This window comes from Sturnus vulgaris, chromosome 1 (assembly GCF_052056855.1).
Source record: "Sturnus vulgaris isolate bStuVul1 chromosome 1, bStuVul1.hap1, whole genome shotgun sequence".
Lineage (NCBI taxonomy): Eukaryota > Metazoa > Chordata > Aves > Passeriformes > Sturnidae > Sturnus > Sturnus vulgaris.
The window spans coordinates 151475999-151497377 of NC_142243.1; the positions used below are offsets into that span (position 1 = coordinate 151475999).

At 40.5% G+C, this 21379-nt stretch overlaps 1 protein-coding gene and 1 long non-coding RNA gene across 4 annotated transcripts in view; one reads left to right on the forward strand and one right to left on the reverse strand.

Moving 5' to 3' along the window:
- Nucleotides 1-8590, reverse strand: part of COL22A1 (collagen type XXII alpha 1 chain) — a 224601-nt gene extending 216011 nt beyond the window's left edge. For both annotated transcript variants that reach the window (XM_088179716.1, XM_088179721.1), the window contains exon 1: nt 8479-8590. The gene's annotated coding sequence lies outside the window, so the exon portion shown is untranslated. The remainder of the gene's footprint in view (nt 1-8478) is intronic.
- A 360-nt stretch (nt 8591-8950) lies between these two features.
- On the forward strand, nt 8951-17718 carry LOC148225590 (uncharacterized). Of its 2 annotated transcripts, XR_015804899.1 has the most exons (4): nt 8951-9231; nt 10230-10315; nt 11349-11482; nt 17520-17718. It is a non-coding gene; the product is annotated as an uncharacterized LOC148225590 (long non-coding RNA). The 2 variants fall into 2 exon arrangements; XR_015804894.1 differs by lacking the exon at nt 8951-9231 and having other exon boundaries at nt 9238-10315.
- Nucleotides 17719-21379: the final 3661 nt, after the last annotated feature.

Here is a 21379-nt window from a genome sequence, read left to right on the forward strand (position 1 = left end):
GACTAACAAAAGAAAAAATCCATGCTCTGTGGAGCTTTTTAATGACAAATCAGAATTAACAAACCTTGTCCTATTTGTAACAGGAATAAGTGAAATGATCATTTATGCAAGTGTCCATTTCACAGGAAATTATTGCCTGCCATGTTCCACCAATTATTTGGGTTTCAATGAAGGAGAAACACTGGCTCCATGTCAGAATTATCTTAAAGTTGCACTAGCTCAACCCAAAGGCTGGTATTTCCCAAAGTCAGTATAATCCCTCCTCTTCCATGGGCCCTGGACAAGAGAAAGAAAAGATTTTTAAAGATAATGTGCAGTCCAACAGCCTTATGCTCCCTCTATCATCTTTGCATGTCTGACATTCAGCTATATGACATCACTGTCACATCACACATATCCTGAAAGATCCTAAACCTGATATCTGGGACAAAATAGTCACATCACCCTTCTACAGCTATTCCAGACCGTCCTGCTCACCCAAACAGCTTTTTTAATCAATACAAAACTTTTCAATTTATCGACAGAGATGCCACTGATATTGGGTCAACAGCCATGGCCACTCCAGGCTGCTGTGGGGAACCAGTCCTGCCAAGATTCTGCTGTGCCTTATTGAAATTATGAGGTTTCATGTGACCAAATACAGAGTTTTACAGTGTAGTTGTCTATATCTGAGTAAACCACCTGCCCAGCCCTCTATAATCCATAAAGATAGACACTTCTAGGGAGTAATTTATTTCAAACAGGTCAGACAAGTTAACCTGAAAAATTTTGTATTTTTTCCACCATTTTTAAGACAGCAAGAGATCTCTGGCTAAAAGTGAGGATCAAAACCAGATATGTAAAACTAGGTGAGATGACCCAGCATGACATCTTGGGCAGGAAAGGCCCATCTCCACACACACTCAGCCTCTCTGCTTGAGGCAGACAGACCCAAGAGTGGTTAAATGCTGCACAAACTAGGGGCACAGCTTTTCATCCCATCTTATGTCCATCCATGCCATGGGCCATTGCAATTATTTAAGGGAATTGAACCCTTATGATGATATGATGCATCTGCAAGTCATTAATGAAGAGACGTAAAAAGGCATAGAGCAAAGAGAAAACCTGACATGGTTAAACCAAAGTTGTTCCTGCTTATTTCTGGTGGATTTTTCTTAATCTATTTTGTTTTCGGTTTGTGGGTTTTGTTGTTTGTTTGTGTGCTGTTTTTTGTTTGCTTTGTTGGTTTTTGTTTGGTTGGTTTTGTTTGTTTTTTTTTTCTCTTCTGAATCCTGAAAATCTACAAAACTGCCAGCAACTCTTTCAACGAGGGGGACAGACTTCCCAGAACTCTCCAAAAGAAGTCAGTGCACCCTCTGTGGCTTCCTTGGCTGGGCAGGACCTGCCTTAGAGGTTATTGCCTTCAAAAACATTCTCTGGGAGAGGCACAGGGAGCAGAACCATCGACATGGAAATGAGGAGAAATTGAAGCAAGAGTAAATAGGTTTAAATTGTTTATCATACCAGTGGAATCTGGTATAAGGGTACTTGATGCTTTATCTGTTTTCCTACACGTTATCAGTCAGCTCAGAAAACTGCTGAAGGAAACCAACAGCTCTTTGACTTCCCTGTGTCACCACGTCCAAAATTAGCAACTTAATTTTGTAGCCCACTCGTAACTGCCACAGCCTGCCTGGGGTCATGGCCCATAGTCTGGGAACAGCTGCTAAGGGAAGTGAAAAGGATGCTCAGTGAAGAAAATATGGCAGTAGAAATATCTACTGAAAAGGAGAAAAAAAATCAAAGGCAGCAATAAAAATAAGCAAAGGCAGAACAGCAAATTTAAAAGAAGAAAAAAGTAGTCAAATATACACTAATAGCTTGAGTACAAGCTGAACAGAAAATGTACAGTAATAAACCTAAGGGATGGCTAAGAAAGAAGACAATATGAGCCCAGTTGTAAACTGTTTTAATTTCAGGAATCAATCATCCAAGTACTTATCCATATAATTAAGAAAAGCCTCCAGAAAACAGAAAAACCACTCTCAGAAACACTCTAGAGGTGGTACCATAACTAAGCAGCAAAGCAAGACAAGGGAAATGGCCTTGAAACAACTCGAGGTAGTTTATGAAATATCAGACTTGAGCAAGGATTGTCAGCCCATCTGTGAGGAATGAGCAGCTCACTCCTGCCCCAGCCTCCCACGGCAGCTGAGCAGATTTATCTATGTTAGAGCACTGTCCTTTACAAAAGGAATGGGTTTTTTGCTTCTCTTGCTGCAGGAATATGAAGTGACTTCCATTGCAGAGCTGCACCATCAGGACCTGTGTTCAGATGAGCATCCTGGGCTGCTCTGCTGCAGATCATGGAAATGAGGCAGATCTGAGCTTTGTCAGTGCTCACACAGGAACAGAAAAATTCCAGGTGCTACAGAAGACCTGTGCCTTGCTGCCTGTTGGCCAGTGCTGAATTAATTTCCCAGTCAGAATTTAATAGCACTGTGCCTGACCACCCTGTCTAGACCTAGTCAGTGGGGTTTGCTGCAGATTTTCTGGTATATTTTGCAAAGAGAAGCCCTGAAAAACATTTTTTTATCAACCATTAGAATGGATTGAAAACCATGTGTTCCTTTCCTTGTAGATTCATTAAGGTATTTAACTTACAGTGAAGAAAAACAGTCCTGCCACTGAAATGGATCAAGGTTTTCAGGAATGCCCAGTACAAGAAGTGCTGTAGAATATGTATCAGGTGTTGTTTCATCACTAAGAATTGTACTGGCAATCAAGACAGTCCATGCAGATTATTTGTAGCCTTTATCTGCTGGTGAAATTGGAATTAATGGAGTTCTGTCATACAAGAGGTAATTAGTTTTACACTAAGCATGGAGCCAACAGAAATCCCCCAGTACTTCTAAACTTTACAGCTTAAAGAAAATCTTTGCAATCAATATGCAGAATAATTCTTCCTATGGTAATCAATGCTAACCAGGTTGGTCTGGAAGGAATTACCTGGGTGCTGACAATAGGCATATACTTCAACATGGTTAAGCACTGAAAAAATTGCACTTGGGCAATAAACAGTCAAACCACAACCAAGTGTTGGCTGACTTTAGAACAAAGACCATCCGTCCAAAAATATTTAGATCTGTCAATGCTTTAAACTTGCCCTCAAATGTGAGGTGAAATATGCTGGTTTTGACATCTCTTATTAAAATCACTTAAGAATCAATATTCAGGACATAACAATAATCAAATCAAGTTGCTTAAGCCAAACTCAAGGGATCTTTCTGTTCTGCAAAGAATCAAGGATTAATTTCTAAGGAACTGAATCAATGCAAAGTAAATAGATTTTGATGAGCTGGAGAAGGATAACTTACATCTACTGCATAGTAGATGAGCTCTGTGATAACAGCACTCCCTAAGCAGAGGAAATCTACACCACTGCATAATCAGGACTGACAGCACTTGCAAAACACGAACCATAACTCAGTTCCATTCATTCCTAATGAAAAACCAAGGCTAACACAGCTTGGAGAAGCTTTGTGACACATGATCACATCAGGTTCAGGTTTGGAACTTTTTGGCCATTTCTGCAGCCCCACACCCCCTGGGGTGGGATTTGTGACTCCTCCGTGGGCTCCCAGGACAGGCTGCTTTGCCTTTTTCTGCAGAGTTTGCAAGTGAGTGCCAGAGCTCACAGGTACCTGCCCAGTCTTCACTGCTGAATTTCCTCCATACTGGGAGAGAAATGGGAAGTTTTTAGAGATAATTCATTCTGCTTTACAGAAAGAAGTCTTCTAAATCTAATACCCTTGTTAGTGCACACAAAGATAGCAAGTATTTGCCATGAAAACCTCAATATAATAAAGAATATCAACTCAGCCCACTATGATCTCCTAAACCATTTTTTTTTTAGGTTGCAGCTAGCAGCACAAGGAATCAAAAGATATCTCACTGCTTGCACCACCTGATTTGTGAAATTATTTGTCCACCAAACAACATATCTGTTGTATATCATTAATGGTTATTAGAGAGAAGGGTTGTTTTTTTTTTCCTCCACTCCAGATTAAATCCCTAAGATATAACACAAGTCCCTAGTAGTGATGTACCCACCTACTGTCAACACTGAAACAGTTTCCTCAGGGCAGTAATAGTGTGTGCATACATTTTCTTTCCGGGTGAAGTAGGAGCTAATCAATTCACCTTTTAGTGATGCTGAAAAATAAATATTATCAGCCCACTCCCACCCTCATATTAAGAGTAGAAAGGAATAAGCAATTTGTCCCACAAGCAGAGCTATCCCTCCTGTTTCGTGACTCACTTTCACGTGATAAATTCTTTCAGCCTAGTTGGTGGAGCTGGACATCAGGAGTAAAGCAGGGAGAAGAAATCAGGGGATGATCCCCCCACCTTGGCCCCCAGCTCCTCTGCTGTGATTGCCAGCCCAGGGTTTGTAATTGCTGATCACAACCCCTGGCAGCCTGCACCAGCAAGGGCAAAGGAGATCATGTGAAGGAAAAGTCCTGAGACAGAAAATGAGGGCTGTAGGGGTCTTGGTGCTCCATTATTATCTCTGAACAGAAGACCTGTGAGGAGCCTGGTTTCTTCTCCCACATGACAGGGGTGGACAAGAGGAAATGGCCTCAAGTTGCACCAGGGGAGGCTTAGATTGGAGATTATGAAGGATTTCTTCACTGGAAGGGTTGTCAAGCATTGGAAGAAGCTGCCCAGGGAAGCTGTGGAGTCACCATTCTGGAGGTATTTAAAATGCATGTGGCACTTGGGGGCAGGGTTTATTGGGAGACATGACAGTGAAGGGTTAATGGCTGGACTTGATGGTCTAAGGGGGTCTTTTCCAAACTAAACAGTTCTATTATTCTCTGATTCTATACTTTTCAAAAAATCAGCTCAAGCTAATTTCTCTTCAACCCTCAAATTCTAGAAATCTTGCCAACTGTTAGAGAATATATTATTCAATTAATAAGAAATCGGGATGCTTTGAATTTACATAAACCTTCTGACTTTTCTGGGCTATTTTTAGGAACTTAAGGTCCCAATTAATGCAAAACCTCCTTCTCATATTATCTTTTATTCACAGCTGGAAGAACTGACTGTTCACAGATTCAGTGACTTGCCAAAGGCTGTCAGTGCAACGTCCTCAGTCTGTGGTTCCTGACTACACATCAGTGGGCTACAATTTTGAGTTAAAAATCCTTGACTTCACATGTAATTTACTGACTCTTGACATTTATAAGTCAAGAACATTAGGACTAAGATCTTCTCTCCACTGAAAAAAACCTAAAACTTAGCATTATATTTTAAACAGAAATTGAAATTAAAAACTGTAAAAGAAATGTTATGATTATTGACTTACAAGTTTTCATACTCGCTTGCAAAGGAGAATGCAAGTCTGAATGTACCTTGAGAAATAATTTCAAGACTTAAGACCTGCAAGTCTCACAAAAACACACCAGGAGATCTTTGCTGAAGTTTCTTCCTGCAGAAGACATTCTGCTGCTTGGCTGTGCTCACGGAGCTGGGACAGTCATCTCAGCCAACCTTTGCTCCTGCCAGCTTCAGAAGCCTGATGTGATTTCCACTGAAGGGAATCACTAAACTTCCAGCAGCAACGGGAAGACGCCTCGAGGAAAACACCAAATAAAATGAAATCCCTGATGAAGAAAATTGCCAGAATGAGTTTGTGTCCAAAGAGGACCAATTTCCAATAAGTCTATTTTCTTGGTTTTTTCCTGCTGTACCTACATATGCTACCAGAATTTAAAAAAAAATGTTCCAAATTCCTCAGTTACAGTTCAGTGATTTCTGTAGATGCTGTCTCTTCCTTTCCTCACTCCCTAAACTTGAGTTCTTAGGCTCCAAAACATCTTTGTAATAATTCGTAGTGCCGAATACAAAGTGTCCAGCACCCAGTAAGGACCCAAAATTCCTGTTTTTAGACTCAGTCTGAAAATCAGTCTTTTCTAAAGAGGCAGCTTTAGAAACAAAAATGAACCACTACATTTCCTTGCAATGGAAAATAGGGTTGGGAAGCCTGGAAAGAGATATTTCAGTGTCATAGGAGACAATACATAATTAAAGTTCATGTAAGAATGACTGGGGAATTTGGCATTGCCTGAAGAGCTGAAATAGCCAAGTACCACCTCTCTCATTCAGGTGTGGTGGTACAGACACGATGTTGATATAATGTGAGGTTTTTTTAAAGGTTTTGTTCCTCATTGTGAGAAATGGGAAGAATTCAATAATGGTCTTTAAACAGGAGGATTTGTGATCACCCAGCAGTTATTAATCAAAACAAGTTTTAGAAGAAAGTGTTACAGTATGAAAAATTGAAATATCCTTTGAAGCCAAGATAATTATGGAACAAATCTCAGGAATATATTTTAGCAAGAAAGCTATCACATGCTGGAAACAAAAGTGTTCTTTTATTCCTATTATTTTCAGTATCATAATCTCCAGAATCAAAAGCTAGCTCTGGCATGTAGCCAAGATGTTTGCCTTAAAACTGTATGAAATGCAAGAAGAAGTAAGAAAATACTTATGTATATGTGTAGGTGCTATAGACATGCTCACCCACACATTGTCTGGGTCTCTGAGCTCATAAAAACCTTCCCACAAACCAAAAAATTAAATTAATCCTTCCACCTCATTCTTCCTCTCTTAGGTCCCCGTTGGGGAGGTTTTCTTCCACCATAGTAACATGAGTCAGAGTAACATGAGTCAGATACTTCCCCTGCAATGAGTCCTCCATCCCATGTGCTATTCCAACCCAAACTCATTCATGGCACAGGTCTCACTCAAATTCAAGAGACAATCACTCAAATCAGAGAGAATATTCTTTTCTGTTAAAACGAACAAGATTTGGCCCCAAACTGATCCCAGGAGAGAGAGGCACTGTCATCTGCTGGTTTAAAAGACAAAAGACCCGGGTTCCTCCCTTTGCTCCACAACGTGCAGAGGACTGCCTTACTGCAAGTTACTTGGAGTAATTCTCCACAAAACCAGATGACATTCATCAGTTAGTGGGCTGCCATTCCTAAGCTCAGAATTGGACTCCTCTCCATTTCACCAGAAAAGATGCCAAAACATCCAACGATGCCTTTTACTAGAAGCAGTAGAACACAAGACACTTATTGAGGATGCACAGTTAATCTACAACACACATGCAGGAGTTTCTGTTGCAATAATAGTCTATAAACACTTCATTGATATAAAATCTATTTGCATGTATTGGATATGTCTAACTGGAAGTTACTCAGGACACTGTCCCAGCTGTCCAGACAATCGTATTTGTATATTCAGAATAGCAGCATCTTAATGGGAAGTATATATAATAGTTGATAGGATTGAAAATTTAGTTAAAACCACTAAATTCCTACTCTTTAAGAAAAAAAAAAGAAAAAAAAAAAAAAAAAAGAAGTCACATAGCTTTTGAAGTGGAACAAACCTTTCAATTGCCTGCCTGACCTATTTGGCAACACTTCTCCCTATTATTTTATCAATTTGTGTCTATACAAACTCCCTCAAAACAGATGTCTAAACAGTCATTCATCAAACAGAAAAAGGTGATTCAGGCATGCACCTAAAGTAATTCTGGTTGCTAATTGAGCATATTGAGTAACACAGATACATTTTGCAGGTGCATCTTCCTGAGAATGATCCCATTAGTGTCCACACTGCACAGATGGGCTGTGTTATTTTAAGGTTTTAATCAAAATACGTACAAACAGGCACAGCACCACGTGCATGCTAATGCTGTGAAGTGCCAGCAGTCACTACACTTTGAAGAACTCCAGCTATGTAAAAACTCAGAAGAGAAGGAACTGATGAATTAGGCACTTTAGAGGAAGGTTTAGAGGCTACAGCTAGAAGGTGATGCACAGCACATTTGTAATAAATATGGAGAAAAGATCTTGTTAACACGGCAATATATTCCCACATACTGATAGAAACTGCACCAACACAAAGACGGAATACAAGGAGGTGTAAGGTCATCAAACTCCCGAGGTATTTATGTTAGGAGAGCCAATCCTAAAAATAGTGATTATAGTGTAATCTTGACATCTGTCAACCTCCTGTTGATGGCTTTCCTCAGTGAAGCCATTACACATCCCTCAGCTGCTGCTTTATCACCTGCAGTGAAGTTTCCTGCATCTGCCAATACCAATTTGAGGGTTCACCAGACCTGATTCAGGTGACCAACTCACCTAGCAGATGCTGGCCTGAAAACTTTGTTAACTAAATGAGAAATAAATAAATCCAGCTTAAGAATAGTGGAACACAGTTCCTCTTATATGTCCTTTGCAATAGGCAGACCCTGTTCCTGCATATTTGAATAGTTAAAAAAAAAAAAAAAAAAATTAGTCCTCTGAATTTGATGCCCCTCCCTGCTGGTGGAAGAGATGAAAATAAAAAGCAGAGGTTGTGTTCAGTTGCTGTGCCCCGGGTGCCAGGTTTGCAAACCCGACGATGTCCTCTTACCTGCACAGACACGGCACCACCCGCAGCGGTACCTGGAGCCCGGCTGCTGACCCGGAGCTGTCAGCCCGGCGGGGATGGGCGGGAGCGCACGGACAGACACACGGACAGACACACGGACAGACACACACCCCCGAGCCACCGCACACAGGGACGTGTCAGTGATGGGGATTGGCAGAACGCTGCATCCTCCGGGCACGAGAAGAGAGGAGAGGGATGGAGCGGAGGGCAGGGGGAGCCGGGCCGGACCGGGCCGGCGGCGGTGCCGGAGAGGGGCCGAGAAGAGCCGGGCAGGGCGGGCTCGGGTTTAAGGAGCGAGGGGAGGGGAAGCGCTGGGCGGGGAGAGCCGGGGATGGAGCCGGGGATGGGGCCGGGACTGACCCGTCCGGGGGTGTGGGCTGGGGAACAGGGGGGTGGGAGCGATGAGGGACGGGCTCGGGGGAAGGGGACTGGGGGTCCCGGCTCGAGGGGCAGAGAAATGTGCTCCTCGAAAATGTGCTCCGAGTCCCCGCCGTGTAGGGAGGAAACTCCCGTTCTGTCCCAGCAAACAGGTGGTTTCTGCTTTTACCTCCTCCCTGAGATCACTGGCTAAATAAAAAGCCTTCAGCTGGGATATTTTTGCTTGAATTTCAGCTCTGACTTGCGAGCTGGAGCCACTCTTCCTTCATCCCCCCCTCCAGACACATCCCCGGTCCCTCTGCTGCCGCAGCCCGGAGTTTCTGCCCCGGCAGAGCCTTTCACAGCTGTCCCTTCGGGGTGGGTGTCCACCGGGGGGGAACTGATGTCTGTCCCAAACCGAAGCTCTCAAAGAGCCCAAAGGATACACAAAGCATGTCATCAGTGTCCATACATTTTTTTTAGCATGGCTGTAAACAGGTTTTCTCAGGTTGCCCAGAAAAGTGGTGGGTGCCCCATTCCTGGCAGTGTCCATGGCCAGGTTGGACAGAGCTTGGAGCACCCTGGGATGGTGGAAGGTGTCCTGCTCATGACAAGGGTTGGAACTGGATGATCTCTAAGGTGCCTTCTAACCCAAAGCATTCTGATTCTATCATGGGCACAGTTGCATCCAGAGCCGATCAGTGGGTCAGGATCCACAGCAGGTTGTAAAGATGTTCCTGTGTCTGTTGTAAGTTCCCAGAGCGGGACTGAGGCTTTAGGTGTCAGCAGGTTTGTGGCTGCTCAGATCTGTGAAAACCCACATAGCTGTGATGGCAGATTGCAGATTTGATGGGTCTTTTTGTCTGTCTACTACGTGGTAGCAACAGACCCAGACAACAGCCCCTTTCTGTTGTGTTACAGCTCACCCTCAAGCTGAAGGAGCACTGCAGATACCTGTCCACACAGTTTTCCACTTCGAAAAGATAAATCATTGACAGAATTCAATTTGCTAAACTTCAGAATTTTCTGGAAACATGCATTCAATATTATACATATATTAAGTTGAAATGTGCTGAAATGGAGCAGATTTCTACCCTGTCAGGTAGTTGGAAAGGCAGGTCTGCAGTGTCTTCTCTTACTCCTCTTGCTAGTGATTTTATTTTTACTCAGCCCAGTCTCATACCTGCTACTGCCAATGAGACAAAGTGTAATTTTGTTATCTTTTATATGTTATTAAGACCAACTCATGGACATCCTTGGCATTTTTTAAGAGACCTGTTAATTAATCTCTTTGTTCCTCCATTCCTTGGACATAACATATTCTTCAACTTCTATGTGGATATCGAAAAATCATGACCTTTGCTTTTCCCTTTCAGGTTTCCTGCAGGGATCTCTACCTCAATACAAGTTAGAGCCTGAGTCACCAAAGCACTTTTCTGTATTTACTGAATCGGGACTTGAGGTTTGTGTTCAATGTGTGGCTGTTAAAAATATCTTGACAGAATTGAATTTTAGGCACAGGTTATTAGACAATCTGTTCAGAGGCATGAAAGAAAATATTCATAAGTGCAGGAAGGTAAAAGGTTTCTTGAGGACTCTCAGTCTTTGCTGACCTCTGCCCAGATTTTGGAGTGGTTGCATGGTTTATTCACATCTCTGCCATCAGAATCAGCTAGAATTATTGGTCTACAAAAAAAACCAGATGAAATATTTAATGATGAATATGCATCTATAAATCTGAGAGGGAATTCTCTGTCTCCAATTGATCCCAGTCCTTATAAATGGCATCAAAAGGGTGGGCAGGTATTGGAACAGGCTGCCCACGGACGTGATGGAATCACCATTCCTGGGAGTGTTCACAAACCTGTTGGTGTGGTGCTTATGGACATGGTTTAGTGGTGCATCTGGTGATGCTGAGTTAGTGGCTTGACTCAATTTTAGAGGTCTTTTTAAACCTTAATGTTTCTATAAAAAGAAAAGGGAGGGCAGGGGGTTGCTCAGCTCCAGACTGAAGCAAGCAAAGCAAAACTTTTCCCGTAATACAGTGCTATGTTTTTTATGCTGGCTTTCTGCATAACTTCTTCTTCAGACTGCCTCACTTTCCAACCCAGTACTTTATTAAATATTATCTTTACCTGATGTAAATATGTCGAGCCTATGGGATGCTGGTGGTTTTCTCCCTAATGCTTCACCTTCCCAAGAATATTTTGTCTCAAACAAGCACCTTCTGGCTGTCACATTAGCTTGATCTGTTGTAAGAGATTAAACCAAGTGCTGTATGGCAGATGAGTGCTGTGTACAATGAAGAAAACTTAATATCCTCCCTCGGTCTGTAGCAGTGGCCTGGTTTGTATTTAGATCTTGCAGCAGTTAGTATTTCATCTACTGCACATAATTATCATCTGTCAACGTTCTTACAGCAAGCTCAGTTGTTAAAGTTGTTGCTTCTCTTTACAGTGTATCAAGGTGATTAACAGAATCATTTCTCTTTGCAGTTACTTTGTCTCCAATGGTCTGGAAGAAGCATAAACATGTAAATCGAAATTCAAGATGCTGTCTTATTAGAATTTCTGTTGGAAATAGCCCTGAATCAGCAGCTCAGAGGATTGTGACAAACATCGATGTGCAGGTACATAACTCAATTTTCCCACATTTTTCAGTTCTTTCTGTTCTGATTGTGAGCCTTTGATTTCCATTTTCACCCTGGGGTTAGGAACCTAACCCTGGGGTTAGGAATATAAAAGATGGATGTACTGCATGGAGAAGAAGGTCTGTGTAGCCTGATATCTTATCCCCAGGAATGGAAGCCTCAGCAGGTGTGTAGGAAAACAGTAATCATTCCACAATGCTCCCCGAGAATGGTGTCTCGGTTTGTGATTGCTGCACAGGGATTTCCTCACAAAGACATGGTGTGTGACTTGAACTGCTCACACTCCTTTCTTCTTTGGTAAATTTACCAGCCATGTTTGATTCCAGGTAAATATTACGTACAAATGTTTTGTGGCAACATATCCTGCAATAGTTCACTCCCAGGAATTATGCAGTCTGCAAATCACAGTGCCTTTGCTTGCTCTAACATCCAGTTTGATCACAGATACAACTGGCTTTATCTTCTGTCCAATTAATGATGTCTCAGGGCTCTGGCAGGTTTCTTACACAAATTCCCTGAAAATTCTGATGCTGTCAAGGCTCAGACCAGTAGCTGTGTGCTGGCAACTCATAAATTCTTAAGAAACAAGGATTTGCATCACTGGAGAACACTCTTGTGCCTTTTTTATCTTTATATACATTGTCTTGCACACATTCTGTATTATAGTCCCTAAAGGCTTACATTTCAAGGCATGAAGCAGATCCAAATGGTCTCTCTTAAGAAAAAGTCTACCTAGCAAAGAAATATTCTCTTCCCTGCAGTGTAGAATTTTCTATGCCAAAAACCCATTGAGAGCAATGAAAGGAAAAGACCAAATTCTGCAGAAGAATGTATTTTGTATTGTTGTGCTGCATGTCACACTTCAGTTTCTATAGGTTTTATAGGACTCACGTATCATGAGAGTATTCTTTTTTGATCTTGTTCTTATCTTACTTTTTTATTGTAAGTGAATTACAGGATTTGTAATTCCTAAATCCTGATACATACACGATTTCTGTTGGATGAGCATTGCATGCAGCTTTTCATCCAGTGTTGCAAATTACAAAGTCATGAATTATGGAATCCTCATAGTTTAGTGAAGAAAAGGCTCATAAAGTTAATTTAAAAACAAATTTTTTTCTAATCCTACAGTAAGTTTTGGAATAACACCTTCAAGAGTAAAGGGAAATGGTAAGAAAAATGGAAAAATCTGCCATCACATGAGAAAAACTTTCAATATTTCTTTCCTACTCTTCAGAAAAAACAATTGACTCTTGAGTCACATATAATTTGTTCCTGTATTGATAACTGCAGCTACGCTTACATCTTATTTAATATAAAATGGTTGTAAGAACAATGATAACTCACACAAATAATTGTTATAAGTATTTATTATTTCCTGACTTAGCTAAGGGTAGTCTCATAGTTCTCCATCTCTCTAAAGCACAGTGTTTGTTTATCCATCTCTCAGGCACCAAATTCTGATTATTTTTTCACATTTTATAATTTTTTGAATAATTTTTAAGATAAAAATCACATTTTATAAAATTTTAATCTTTGATTTTTATAAGTTTATACTTAACCATATAAAAAAAATTATTATTTTATAAGACCGCTTTTGTCTCCTCCATGTAATGTGGGGCAGAAAATGATATGGTAGACAAAAGGAGAAATCTTTCCTTATGGTTTCCTTTTGAAACTCATTTTGTAGAACATAACTGTTTTAAGCCTTTCATTGGGCTGACATATGAAGAGGATGCATAGTGGATCAAACTTCTCTATATGTAATAAATGGGATATATCACATGGGTCCCTCTACAATAGTCTGCAAAAGCAATGCACAAACCAAACATATAATTTAATTCTTGTTAGTTATATCAGTATCAAAGAGGACAAAGTTATCACATCCTTACATAGGTCCTATTTATTTATTGCAAATTAGGACTACTGGTAGATTTAGTAGCTTCTGAAATCTGAAATCTGATCACTGGTGACATTAGAGAATGACACAATCACAATATTCTGCACTGGAAGGGACCCACTAGGAAGGCTGAGTCCAGCTCATGACTGATGACATTTCCTGACTGATGACCTGACATTACCAGGTCTACAATTAAAGGCTTTTTCTCCTCTCCATTTATAGAGTATAAACTTCTGTAATGCTGAGTTCTGGAGATGACAGTAACTCACATCACATTTGAAATCAAAACACTTTTAATGATTGATACAGTGAAAGGCTTGCTTCTGAAAATGTCTGTGACTCAGTGGCTCAAATAGTCAATGAATTGCAAAATGAAGCTTGTCTGAAGGACTAGCATGGAACAGTTTTCTTCCCCTTTATTGAACTCCAGCTGAGGGCCTGGAGTGCTCTGCACATTTCCTTGTACGACAGTAAATCAGCATCGATGCCTCTTTCCTGGAATTTCACTGAGGCCAGGCAAAGTGGGCAGGGCTGGGGCTGCTGAAAGTAAAACCTAAATACATTGCCTCCATCTCAGTGCAGTGAAACACCTTCCCTCCCCTCCTACAATTAGCTTTTAATATTTTGACAATCATCAAAGAATCTGGAATTCCACAGTCCTCCTAATTCATTTACAAACACCCATCTCACTGAACTCAAAAGCCTCACATATGCTCAGGACAGAACTCAATGCTGAACATCACCAATCCTTTGTTGTCTGCACTTCACCTTTAAACATGAGCAGAATGACGTTTTTTTCTTTCTTCTTGAGAATGTAATGCAGACTGAATGAAAAGATACAGACTATACACTGCCTCTCTAGATAATTTCACTTTTACATATATAGTCTATTTCTTTGAAGCTTTTATTGCTTTGCAATAAAATTATTCTTTAATTAGAGACAAGCAGAGCAGGAGCAAGAATTAAAGAATTATAGAATAATAGAATAATTTAGGCTGGAACAGCTCTTTAAGATAAAGTCCAACCATTAACCAAGCACTGTCAAGTTCACCACTAAACCATGTCCCCAAGTGTCACACCTACATGACTTTTAAGTGCCACCAGGGATGGTGACTCCACCACCCTGGACAGCCTCTTCCAATGCTTGGCAACTCTTTGAGGGAAGAAAGTTTTCTTAATGTCCAATCACAACTTACTCTGATACAACTTGATTTTTGTTTTCCTCTGATCCTTCCACTTTTACCTGGGAAAAGAGACCCAGAAGAAGAAAAGAAGGAATATATTTATGACATATTTATATGTGCATAAATATATTTATGCACATATAAAAGATTGATATTTTTGGAGGAGATAATTCACCAGTTCCATGTCCTTGTGTCCTGGCCTTCAAGGTCAGGTTGGATGGGGCTCTGAGCAGCCTGGTCTAGTGGTGGAAGGTGTCCCTGTCCATGGCAGGGGGTTGGAACTAAATTGTCTTTAAGGTCCCTTACAATCCAAGCCATTCTAGGATTCTGTGACTATGATCTTGACATCACTCATGACCTTGTAACAACACCTACAGGAACAGAAATTTATTCTGATAGCACAGTCAGCACTGTGGCTCTTATTTGTGCTAGAAGACCCTTTTCAAGCTGTTGGTCTGAAATTGTTTGCTCTCCAGCTTGTAGTGTTTGATGTATCCTGCAACAGCTCCACACCAGTAAAATTTCTTCATGTTCTGGGCATCCCTGGCTAATTCTAGAGCCACACTGGAGATCTGGAACTGAAGTCACCCACAGCATGGCAGCAGTAAATCAGATATGGGAGCCTGTGCATGTCAGATACAAAGGAGACACGAGGGGGAGTGGTGCTGTGGGTGAAAAACCTTTCACTGTGCACAGCTGAGATGAGGGGAGAACTCAAAATACAAAGAAACTGGGCAGCCCAAGCAAGTGCTAATCATCCATTCCCTTTTTGCACTCTATTAGCCTGTCAGATTATATGTTGTTAAATGGTTGGAGGCTGGTGCTGTTTATCCTCTGCATCACAATTTCCCATTCTCACAACACCCTTCTCTGCCCTCCTATGTGAAGCCATTTTAAAAGCCCAGAAATATTTCTGAAACGTTTTTCTCCATATATTTTCAATGCAAAATAATATTTTCAATGCAGAAATAACTTACCACTGGGAACAATTTTGCATCTTGGTAGCTCCTAGGTCCATAAGTTATATTTTGTATCCCATTGAGAGGAAAAAAATCACATTTTAACCAAAGATAAAGTAAAATTTCTTCTCCTATGACTTCCAGAAAATAAAGTTCTGCAGATTTTTATATACAGAAGACAAAAATAATGACCTAGGCTGAATATGGCTTATTCATGGCCTCAAGCCAAGACAAATATAGAAGGAAATTTTAAAGGATTAAATTTGAGAGATGAAGAAGAAATTCGCAAACAGGAAAACTTATTTTAAATGGCAACTGAATGGTATTTTTCCTAGGTTTGAAATATTGCAATTATTCTGGGAAGAAAGGTTAAAGGACATCAAGCTGGTGATGTGGTCAAAGGGAAATAATAGACAAATTTATTGCATGGATATCCATAACTCATGAATAGTATATTTACTAGGCAGAGCTTATTTTTTCCTTTCCATTGGACTTCAAAATACAGAGAAAAGTCAGTGTCAATGTTGATGGTAACATTTGCACTTAGCTGCTGTGAATTTACAGATTGAGCAACATGGTCAAAAAACCCCTATGAATATGAAATGCATTGTCCAATTTAAAATATTGATGTATTTCTTTTTGGTGCCTCTAAAGAAATATTAATACATTAGATGACATAATTTAATAAGTCTTGGGAAAATAAAAAAGAGACACTTTGAAAGAAAAGAGGCATAAAAAAAATTTGTTTTTTAGGTTTTTCCTATCAGAAAGGAGGGATGGCTTGAGGTGAAAGCAGGGAGAAGAGCAATTTTGAAGATTTTTCTGTCCATATAAATACACCACATAGCTGAGTGATCGACAGTGCAAGTTTGGTCTTCAGACATAATGTAAAATATGAGCAGATGGAAAATCTGGAAGGAGAAGGAACAGATTTCTGAAGCAGCACTTAAAGAAGCTTGAATTTCTCAGAGTGAATGTCAGACACCTTAGGGCAGGGTGGTGGGGTCACTTAGCAGAGTGGCAAGCCACAAGAATGATTTTAATGGTTGATTTTGGAGACTGTGGGATGCTCTATGTGATATAGAAATTGGAAGACTATAAGAAGAGCTCTACAGAGTTAGACCATTATTGCACTTAGTCCCTAATCTTGACTTCATTAATAGCTAATAAGACACTCCTAGAGAAAAACAGAGTGATCTACAATAAAGCTCTCCAGAATAATCTCCCTCGCTCCAGTAATTTTCCCTCGTAAAATACATAATTCCTTTTTGAATTAACACAAGCTGATCCTGCAGCAAGTTTCAAAACTTTGCCACATTGTGCAAAAGAACAACTCCTTCTACATATTTGGCATTTATTCATTTTACTTGATGACCCTTAATACCCTTATTAGGCTAGAATACAATCCTTTTTTGTTCTGACTCTCCATATCATCCATGATTTAATTAAGCCTCTATCATAGTCCTTTTCAGTCTTTATTTCTTGCAGGATGAGGTATAGCTCATTTGCTTGACCTTCATGTGAAAACCTCCTCAAAATTCTAATTATCCCTGCCACTCTTCTCTGTGCCTTTGCAAATTTCAGTTTATTTGTATTAAAGGTGGGAAATTGTTTGGGAAGCAACAGGGGCAGGAGTTATAATTTGTTCCTGTCATGATGTGCACATGCAGTGACTTAGTTTTTACTGCTTTGGTCTCAGTTCTTTTCCTCATAATTGCAACATATTCCTGTTTTTACTGCTACTGAATAGTTTGTGGACCTACCTACTGTAATCTCAACATCTTCTAACAACTGGGTCAAAATTTATCATTCTGTATACACATTTTATACTTAGTGATAAGGAATTTCATCTGCAGTTTTGTTTCCTCCTTCAAAGGCCTTAAGGTTTTCTGTTTCAATGTACAGTTGATTGATCTCTCTTCCAACATTAATGATTTATTATTATTAGATGATTTAACCTTCTTGTTATTCAGTTAGTTTTCTAGGACAAGATCTGGTCACACCAGCTCCAGAGAGACTCCACAGGTGACTTCTGATGACTGTGAAGCTCTGAGCATTGCAGGAAGCTCCAAGTAAAGTAAAAGGCTGCCATTTGCAGTGCAGGGAGAGCCTGAAAAACAGGCAGGCATCATTTCCCAACTTTTGCTGACCAGGTGTAGTTGCTTTCCAGGAAAGTGGCATATATTAAAAAGACAATCTGCTTCTGGTGTTCCTGATGTCTTTTATTGTTCTCAGAAACCTTTGCATCTTCCCAAACTTGATATAGAACTTTTCCCTGAAATGCAGACTGAAAAAGCACAGGTACTGCTCAAAGCAAAATACGAGTTCAGCAGGTAAATTATGGGATGTTGTTCCTTTGAGATCTGATAAGCTGCACTCCCTCAGGGAGGTGTCACTGAATCACGGAATTGCAAAGACCCTTAGGAGCACCGAGTCCAATAATTAACCCAGGGCACCAACTCCACCATTAATCCTTGTCCCTGAGTGACACATCGACGAGTGTCTTAAGTACCTCCATGGGTGGTGACTCAACAGCCTCCCTAAGCAGCCTGTTTCAAAGCTTCAGAACACTTTCTGGGAAGAGATTTTTCCTAATATCCAATCTAAACCTTCCCTGGCACAACTTGAGGCTATTTCCTCTCAAACTCTTGCTTGTTACTTGGGAGCAGAGACTGCCCCTCACCTGTCCCCACCCCCCTCTCAGGTATTGTAGAGGGTGATAAGGTTCCTCCTGAGCCTCCTTTCCCAAACAAACACCCTCCCTCAGCTGCTCCTCATCAGACTTTTGCTTCACCCCCTTCACCAGGTCTTTGACCCCTCTGCACTCACTGCTCAGCAAATTCTGCTGCCTCACTGGGACCCAGGTGAAAGGTGTGATGAGAACACTCCCTACATTGCTAAAGCCATTACCCATTCTTGTTTTTTCATGCGGGCAGTGATGAAGTTGCAATAAGAGCAAACACAGAGACTTCAGAATCTTGGCCCAAAACAACATCCAGCATTCCAAATGAAATCTCACAGGCTTTAATTGCAATGGAATAATTGATCCTTCTGCCCATTAATACTTTCCAGAATGAGATTTTTTTTTCTGCAGTAGAATTCTGCTGCCTGTTGCTGGAAATCTACATCTGGGAGTTACCTGCAGTAAATTAGATATAAAATGCACCTTAGAGGTGGGTGGAAAAGGAAGGTAGTTTTGTTAGGGGACATGCATATCCCCACTGGCAGTCACTACAAAAAAAAGGTACAACAAGACAAGTCCAAGAAGTTATGGAGGAGGATAAATAGTCAGACAACAGGAAAAAGAAGACAGCAGTGATTTTCTGGATTGGACACCAGTGTTTTGAACTACAGATGTGTGTATGAGAAGATTGATTAAATTGTCCTATGAAACAAAGAAGTAGAAATAATAAAACAAGGAAAGAAACTTAGGAGCATCAACATAAAATGAAAAACCTCAAATTCCCTTTCTCAGTCAGTATTTTTAACGTGAAAATTTTGATTTTAAGGATTTTTGATTAAAGTTTATGTCAGGGCAAAACTTTGTGATGCAATCTGATCTTCTTTCTAGATTTCTTTATGAAATGCAATTTTTACCAAGTCCTTTAAGCTACCTCATGCACAGAATAACTGTCTGACCTTCAGGTTTTCCCAGTATACTGTCATGATATGCATGAAGGAAGGGACTGCACTTGGGAACTACTTGGGCAAGGCCAGACTCTTTTCTGGTAGCAACAAATGTGGTAAGCACCAGACACAACAATCAATCATGATCAGTAAGTGCAGTTGAGAAATGGGAAAGCAGATTTGACCTTTACCATATCTTTGCCCTCCCAAATGTCAGAGCAGTTAAAGAATTGCTCTTGTTTCATCAGACAGGACATTAATCTCTGCCTGGTCTTTTCAGCTTGTTGTGTTCTTTTTACTGATCCAACAGTTTTGTGGGTCTGGTGAAAAGCCCCATCACAACACATTCTTTGTGGGTTTCTTATAATTTTTTCACTAGTGATGAAAAGAAATATTACAATGGAGCCAAAAACTGATTCATTAATTTTGGTGAATTGTTCAGTACAGCTTCAAAAATGTCTCCTCTGTAGGATCTAACTCATAGTATCAAAGGGAACCTGAGACATTCTCTTTCTTCTGTCAATGCTGAGAGCTCCTCTCCCAAACTGAGGAGTAGGTGTTACATCTTGTGATGATTGTAGGTGTGACCAAGATGCCTTCAGTGAGCACAGCAGCACAGTTACATTCTCTTTAACACAGCCACAGGAGGAGTCTGCAGTGTCATTTAAACTCCCAGGAGTGGCAATGCTACACAGTGCATCCATGAGCTTCCTTCCCTGAGTGCCACCAGCGAGGGTGTGCAGAACTCAGTACACTGTACAGAAAATGTGCATCCCACCAGGACACTGAGACCAAAGAGTCTTAGAGATTTTGAAGCTTCCATTTGTTCATTGTCCATTTCCTTGTATTTTAGAGCAACCATAAATTCCATGTGAATGGGTGACTGAAATCCATACAACTCAAGGAGCAAAGCTTCTGTTCAGCTCCAGTAAAGTTACAGCTTTAAGTCCCTGATGACATTATCTGTGGTTTAGTGTGACCAAGGTTTGAGGAAATAAACAGCTTCATAAGGTGCTTCCATTTAGCAGGAAGTTGGGTGGCAAAGTGGCACAATCTGGCACTTGATGATTTGTCTGAACAGAAAACCTGGCTTACATGGATAAGGAAAAGTGTAAGGAAAATCTCGCTTGGCAAGTGATTTATTTCTGAACTAATTACTCTATAGAAAGTTAGGATTCCTCTAGAATTGTCTCTCTACTCCATCCCATATCTGTGTCATCTGGCCTCAGCTGCCTTCACAGGTGACTCAGAGTTCTGGAACCTCCCTGGTGGCACAGTGTCACTGCATGTGAGTGATGGTCTCAGACAGCTGCTCTAGCTCAAGAAATGTCTTTAAGTTGCTCACATGACATTTACTGCTCAAATAGTCTTCTGCAGGAGTAAGACTGTGAATAGATAAAAGTGCCTCATGGGCTGGGTTTGCCCACAAAGAGAACTTGCTAAGTCAGACCATCCCAGTGGAAGTCTGTCTAACCTGGGTAATGATTGACATCAGAAATTATTTTAGTACTTAATTTTAAACTATTACTCCTAGACCTATCACAACATGCCACACTAAAATATTTCTCCTGAAGAGCATTATTGAGTTGCCCCTCATTTCATATCCTCAAAAGCTTTTTCCAGCCTTGCTGCTTTTTCCACACCTCTCTAATGAGTCTCTGTATATAAGTCTATGTCAGTAGCTGCACATAGTCATCCATTCATAAATAGACCTAAATAAATAGAAATAATTTTTTCTCAACTTTTTTCCCCCTGGTGGTAGCTGCACATTTACTAAAATTCACTCTCTTCATTCATCAAAGTCTTTAATGAAGATATATCAGTAACTGTGGATTCAGTAGAGACTCTGCTATAAGCCTACTCAGCATCTCCATTCAAACTGACTAATACTTTTGGGAGTGATTTTCCAATCTGTCATCCACCTGTCATCTTTTACTCCTTGTATATATCTTAAAATGTCACATCAGGCCTTACCAAAAGCCAGTATAAGTCATAAAGTATCATTATGTCACTTCCCCTGTATCTGCTCGTCCATTACTTCTTAAAGAAGGTAAATAAATTGTTTTAATGGGACGTCACAGACTTCTGGATCTCGAAATTTATCAGTCTGAGAACCTGACAAAGCTGCACGAGTGAGGATTATACCAGGCTTTTAAAAGAGAACATAATCTATCAGATTTTAAAACATTAGCCAATCTCTCCCTCT